At 38.4% G+C, this 7,363-nt stretch overlaps 1 long non-coding RNA gene across 1 annotated transcript; it reads left to right on the top strand.

Moving 5' to 3' along the window:
* Nucleotides 1-1,904: 1,904 nt before the first annotated feature.
* LOC109143736 lies at nt 1,905-6,929 on the top strand. The gene is made up of 3 exons (XR_002044075.2): nt 1,905-3,060; nt 5,327-5,483; nt 6,298-6,929. It is a non-coding gene; the product is annotated as an uncharacterized LOC109143736 (long non-coding RNA).
* Nucleotides 6,930-7,363: the final 434 nt, after the last annotated feature.

Raw genomic sequence — 7,363 nt, 5'->3', positions numbered from 1 at the left:
CTCCAGACATATGTTTTCTGGCTAACAGTCCATTGTCTATTATATGCAAAGAATTGTGGTAAAATTTTAAAATATGTTCACGAATTTAGCTGGGATATTTTAGTTACTTAACCAATCTTTTCTGTGTTTACAGAGGTGTTGAGAACTGCAGTGCCTACTGAAGCTAGTGGGAACTTTGTCTGCTCAGCATGTCTAGAAACTGGACTTTAATTAACATTTTATTGATTATTAAATTTTCTACATGTTCAGACAGCAGCATAGAATTCTAGTGCCTTCAGTTTTCTGGCCATTTTCAATTGGTGTGGAAAATAACCATAAGAAGATGGTGTGATAAGGAAGTTGTTGCTTTTATTGCAAATCCATACTCTACATCTCTTTTAACCCTAATTATGTTCTATTGCTTAAACAAAGTTTGTTTTACATAGGGTATACAAACAAGATAACATGTAAGAATTTCAAAAATAACTTTTTAACTGCACTTTCCAGTCAGAATGGCTAATTAAACCTGTGTCTTCATTGTCAATTACAACAGCTCTCCCTTGTAGCTGTCAGCTGCCCCCTTTCAGGAAAAGGTATAGGAAATAGATGTTTCCTGCATACCCTGCCAGTCACAGTGATATGAAAGGCATTGATTTTATACCCAGTGAGGTCTATGTGAAACCAGTGGAGACAATTTCCTTAATAATTAGAAATCTATGTAATTTTATATTTGTTTAGAGAGTAGAAGAGAAACTTCAAGGTCTTTTTTTCATGTCATCATTACACAGTAATAAACTTTCTATATATTTACACAACATAGCTCCTCGATTATTTTAATTTTAAGGGACTAAGACAAAACATTTTGGACCAGTGACCTCCATATATTTTATTTTATTTAGAATTGCCTTCTTCCTCTACATATCAGTACAATTCTACCTTAGCCCCTGTCATAGGTTAGCAAGCATAGTCCCGGAAGGGATGTCCTTGCTAAGGGGTGCTTACAGTTTCCTCTGGGACCTGATAGAACCTATCAGCTGGCCAGTTTGAATATGGACAATTCTCTAAGCCACTTAAAGTTGTGATCACCTCTGTTATCCACATTTAAGAATAGGCAAACTCCCCTCCAAGCTCTCTCTCGTTTCCGGCGCTGGGACAGGTGGCTGCAGGCCCCGAGCAGGGCCCAGTGGGCCTGGCCAGGCCCTGCTGGGGCCAGGCCGGGCCGGGCCACGGCCATCCTGGAGCCGATGGACCTGTTCCAGCCGTGGAACCCCCCCCACTGCCTTGCCATGGGCAGCCGGAGCGGCTCGGCTCTCCCCCCTCTCCACTTCGATAAGAAAAATTCAACATTCCAGCTGCAAAGCTGCAAGGCCAAGGTGAGATTAACCCTTTTACTGCTGTGAAGAGCTGAAAACCTGAGGGAAGAGAGAGAGGAGATGCTTAAAGCTGAAATTCTGTTGTGAAGCTATGATATATCAGAGTATCCTGTTGTAATTTCATGAAGATATGGGGGGTGGAGTGTTCAACTCGTGAGCAAAAGCACCTGCGCTGAGATAGGCAGATGCTGACGCAGCTGTAATTTCATGAGAAGTTTGGACAGGGAGAGATGAACCAGATGAGGACTTTTGCTCCAAACGGGAAAGGAGAAAACCTCAGTTCCTAGAGATGCTCCCAGAGATAGTCCTAACGATGAAGATGATGAAGACCCTTTGCTCCCAGGGAAGGAGAAGGGCCTCTGTTTTTGTTTCTGAACGGCTCAACCTTAAAATTGTACCCCAAAAAACTTCAAGAGTGGACCCTCGAAAGCAGTTGCGGGAAAAGCTGCAAGTCGGGGGAAAGGACTCACACGCAGGCAGAGAGACTCCTCTTCCTAAATGGACTGAACAATATTTGGAAGTGGGCGGCTGTCTCGTTGTGATAATGTTTTCATAGCATGAGCAAGAAGAGACTTCTCTTTCTAAATGGACTGAACAAGTGTAGTGTAGTGTAGTGGTTTGGTCTGTGTCTAGCCTCATTCAAAATAATGTGGAAACACAAGCAGTGTTTGGATGTAGAAGGCATGTGTATACCTTACTATTGAGTTTTCTAATTATTGCAAGGTTCCCTGTTCATCAGAAATGGGTGGAACTACTGCAATTCAATTCTGATTGTTATTTTGAGCATATGGAAGTCTGAATATATTTGCTTTTGATTATTCTATACCTAATTTCAGGAAGGTTGAGTCCCACAAAGCATCGAATCCCTTTCCCTTGCAATGAAATCGGGAACTAGCAGTTGGTTGGGATCCCTCATTTTTACCTTGTCATTGAGAATCAGCCAAATGGCTTGCAGTGGAAGTTTCTTTCCAGAATTAAAAACCAAACCAAACCACGATAAAAACAACAACAAAACCCACAAAAAACCCCAGGCCTGCAGCCATCCATCTCAATGGATATTTTTCATATCCACACAATAAAAGCATCAGGCTTAAGTATCAGACTTAAAGCTGTCAAGTTACTGGCCAAAAGAGATGTTAGTGTTTCACATAATCTAATGTACACACTTAGACAGTTTCACGGTTCCCCCATGTTTCTTTTTCCTTTGGGATCCATTCCAGTCCCTGTCACAGAGACCCAGACTCTTTCTTTTGCTGTGAAGGCTCCACAGCAGCATAGCCTGGATTGTGTTGGACCTCAGGATACTCATGCAAGTCTGGGTGATCAAGGAATGAAAATCTCTGAAGCTCTAAAGGTACAGTGTACTTTTTAGGCCAATAAATTGGCTGTAGGAAAGACCTCAAGAAGGTATTATTAATGACAAGTTTAAAAGCCTCCCTTCTCAGCATGTTCAAACCAACATAAACATGAATTCTGCTTTATTTCTCAGTATTACAAAACTTTAACAGCACTGAACTGTAAAAATAACTAAATCTATCTCCTTCTTTCCTCTCCAGAGTACTTCCAAATCCTTCTGTTAAATTTCTACACTCTGTCACAGACATATTTTTATATTTCTCTGTCATTTCTTTGTCTCAGCTCTGTGGAAAAGAGAAATGATCCAATTACCTTGAGGAGAGGATTTCTAATAAAAATTTATAAAGAAATGGTAAGTGCTGTCACCTTCACTCTCTCTTTTTCCTTTTTTTTCCCTTCTCTGTTGTTGGTCAGGAAAGAACTGCTTACATTGACATGAACATTTTTGTATGTAAATATAGGCAAAGCAAGGCAAAGGAAGATTTTATACTGTTTCCTGTAAAATCCCTTACTGGATCAGATGTGATAGTAGTTGTATCCGGGCAGATTTTTCCTCAGATTGTTCTCTTGGAGCAGACCCTGGATTCATCCAAAAGGGGATTCTAAAGAATTTGGTCCCAGAACTCCCAGGGGAGCAAAGGCACTGATGGGAAATACTGCTCTGGGGGCTGCCAGCTCCTCCACCCCCAGGCAGCTGAGCTCCTTTTCCCCTGGCCATTCCTGTGCTTGAGAAGGTTTTGGAAAAGAGAACAGTCAATGCAAAAATAAATGCAGTCTTTAGTTTCAAACTACATTAACATCTGGATACATCTGAATATAATTACTGGATGGGATATTGCATGTTTCTTGGCACTATGTTTTCCTTGCCCTCAGTGTTTCTCCGCTCCTCATCACTCACTGAGTGATCCCTCGATGCACAGGTAAATGCAATCACAGTTTCATATTTGACTTTTCTGCCAGTATTAGAAATCAGGAATAATCATTCTTATTTTCACATTTGAGTCAAAGGGTTTGAACTTTTTGCAGTGTTATTCTGGTGTCTGGTCTCTTTCCATGGAGCTCTTCTGTCCTGGTGCCTGTCCATCAGAATGTCTTCCTGACCTATTTTCTTCTTCAAAATTCTGTTCTTCTGTGAAGCTTGCATAATCCTCAGAAAGGACTTTATAGTGAATTTGCTACATGTCTAAGTTTATTCATTCCTTTCTGATGATTACCAGAATTACCAGAATGAATTTTTATATACATCTGATGAATGCAACTTTGCATTGATTTAATTTATGAATTAAAAAGCCATTGCTGTTTTTAAAAGTACATTAAATAAATTCATTAAATTATTAATATTTTTGTCATTCACTTTACACATTGACTAAAACAGTTTCAGACTCTTGGATAATTTTGAACAGGTTTTTTCGGCACCTTGACAGTTTCACTTGGTCATTTCAAGAGAAGCCTCAAAGTCTTACTGTTAAACCTAACTTTTTGAAATTATATTGCAATGAAAAAGTAATAACAAATGGAAATATTCTAGAAATCAGTCTAAAAGCAACTTGCTGTTTAAATAAAAATATATGTTCTACCAAGAGCTGGGTCATACTTAGTCTCCTCTTGAGAAGAGAAGCCGTAATTCCTGTTTCAATCCCAAATTTCATAATTTCAAAACTTTTCAAAAATTTTTGAAACTTGGTAAGAAATTTAGCTCAGTTATTCCCTAATTTTAATAATGAGTATGTTTATACACAGAAAAATTCTTGACTTTATTTTAATTCAATATTGCCAACTTTGAGAACTGATGCAGGATCCTTCTCTGCCACTCTGTAGTTTAACAAAAAAAATAGGTGGTAATTCAGGACTGCATTTCTTACTTTTATGTAATAGACAATGTTTAAATCCATGCTAAGTTTCTACCTCTTTGTTTGGGGCACGTTTATTCTGTACAATAAGTGCATATTGAAGGCAGAGGAAAATTAATTGATTCTAAGATAAAATAGACAAACCCAGCAGCCATTCAGACACAGCAGCCAAGAGTGAATCATAACAGGCAGAAGGAGGTTAATGCACAGAATGTAATGAATTCTCTTATAGGCAGTTTTAAGTAGGCTACACTGAGGGGTTGTATACTCTAGTTGTAAATACTAGGTTGGGTGATTGAAATTCCTGCTGTAAGTTCTTATATAAAAATGTTTAGTTACTTATCAGCAGAATGGAAAAGGTCTGGGTTTTGGTGACATCTGAAATAAAAAGCAGCTGCCTGGTGTTTTGGGATCTGCCTTTCACCAGCCGGTTTATAACCACTGCTTCACTTTTGCAAGGTTCAGAACTTTTTGTAGCCCCAAGGGCATCCAGAAAGTAATTTTTCCAGTTAAAAACATTGTGCACTTGACAAGTAGGTACATAAAATGCTTTCTATTTTTTCCTTACCTGCTTACTTTTCTGTTTTTCATTCAAGATCTCATAAAACCATGGTAGAACAAGTGTTTTAGTTAGTGTAATTTGCATTTGCACCTCCTTGAAAGAGAAGTGTACTCCCAAACTGCTTTGGGTGCTCATCTGATTTGTAGGTTCATAAATTAAATACGGTAAATTAAGCACTTTTTTGAAATTTATTTTTTATATTTTAGTGGTTGCTCTACAGTCAGCACTCTGCACAGACATCCTCTGCTATGAGACTGCTCCTCACGATATTGGAACAAGGGAATGTTTGGCTGTGTGTGCATTACACACAGCAAATAGCACCCTCATGTCTTTGGTGAACTCAGAGGAGGAATAGTTTCGCAGGTATTTCCACTGGACCTGAAAATGTCATATATGTCTTGCATAGGTCTAATGCCACATTTGCGTTCATGAATCAGCTGCAAAAATTTGGGACTTCAGTTGTTGGTTGAGGGAGACCATACTTGATCAAAAAAGTAGGTGCTAAATTAGCAAAACAAACTTTCAGCTCTCTATGCTCTTTTCAGCTTACTAATTTCTTGTTCCCTCTGCTTTTTCTAAATTCCAGCCCTCACTTTCTACAAAGTAATGACTTTAGTTTGCTTCATATTTTAAAGGGAGGAATGAGATACTGTAATGCCATGAAAAGTGAACCCAAAAAATCCACCCAAACCCAGTTTATGTGGGTTTTATACATCTTTTTGCTGAGGAAAAAAGAAAAATAGACCACTTTTTTTGTTGTTTTTTAAAGGTATTCATTAAGCACAAAGTAAATACAAAAAAATCAAATAAACCTACTGGAACTGGTAAACTTGAAACTCTCTGCTAGAACAGAGTTCTAGTAAAAGAGGTTTCCTTGAAGAGACTTCCTTAGTTCTTAATGTGACCATTGCCAACACTATAATCTCTTTCAGTGCCTTCCACTCTGATACTTGTGTGTGTCCTAGTATGTAACGGGATACAGCAATGTAATTAGAACACCTTCCTTTTTTCTTGCTCCTAAAGGTACTGTGAAAGGAGGGAGTGATCTGGGAAGTTGGTTGCTACACTTAGTCAGTAGCAGCTCTTCAAGCAGCCTAGTCCTTGGGCCTTGAAGGATTTTTACCTGCACAGCTTGTGACACAAGACTCATCATTTTCCATGGTCTTTTCTTTAACAGCTTAGCTGGAAACTTGATCCTTGGGAATATCTTGCCAAGATTGATTTACCTCGAGTCAATTATTTTGAAGCAAGGAGACAATGTGAATGAAGGGATGAAAACTCATGCTGTTGCCAAAAGAAAGACTGAAGTAATCTTCAAATTATACAACTGTGTCTAGTGATGACACTAATGAGCTCCTTAAAAATGCAGATAGCAGCTCATGCAATGATTAGCTTGTTTTATTGGTGGACTAATATTGAGTTCAAAAATATAATACTCTGAGTCTTTCACATCATTTCATGATGCATAATTCCAAGTTTCAAGGTAATTATAAGTAAAGATGAGTTTGTTTAAAATAGAATTTCTCTGATTGGAAACAGAGACAGCCTTCCATGTTTCCACAATGGAACTGTGATTATGGACATAACATAGGAAAGGTTTTGAAACGAATAAGTTTCTAGGCAGTGTTATAGCTTCCTTGTTTATCGGATATTGCCTGTGTAAGAATGACAATGAAAAGTGAAGTCTGCTATTATTTGTCATGCCTACAACAGCTACCCTATTTGCTGTCAGATTGCATTGTATGCATTGTACATCTTTTAACAGCACTTAGACATGCTGACATAAAATACAAAGATGATCCAATTACATTTTCTGCAACTGCATCTCATTTTGCTAATGCTTACAAATGAAGGGTGTCTATCACCCTGTACATGAGACAGAACACAGATAGCATTTTAAATCCCTTGAATTTCATAGTGTACACCACTTAAATACAGAAGCAGTCCTACTTGTAAACAGTTGACATGCAGCTCATAAACTAGTCTAGTCGATATGAAAATGCAACCATGTAGTGCATACAGAAATGATTCCTCCTTACTGTTATTTACCAGAGACAGTTCAAGTGTACAGCATTAGTGCTTATGTGCTTCCAGAATTCTCAGTGTGTATTATCTTTCTTTTTTTTTTCCTCCAAACTGTCTTTCCATGGGCAACAAACCATGGAAAATCCAATGAACCTTTACAGAAGTCAGGACACTAGAGGACAGTCTTTCAGAAGGATGGTATTTATTCATATGCCACA

This window comes from Corvus cornix, chromosome 3 (assembly GCF_000738735.6).
Source record: "Corvus cornix cornix isolate S_Up_H32 chromosome 3, ASM73873v5, whole genome shotgun sequence".
In the NCBI taxonomy this organism is placed as follows: domain Eukaryota; kingdom Metazoa; phylum Chordata; class Aves; order Passeriformes; family Corvidae; genus Corvus; species Corvus cornix.
The sequence above is the reverse complement of the archived record's forward strand: the minus strand, read 5'-3'. Positions and strand labels throughout refer to the sequence as shown.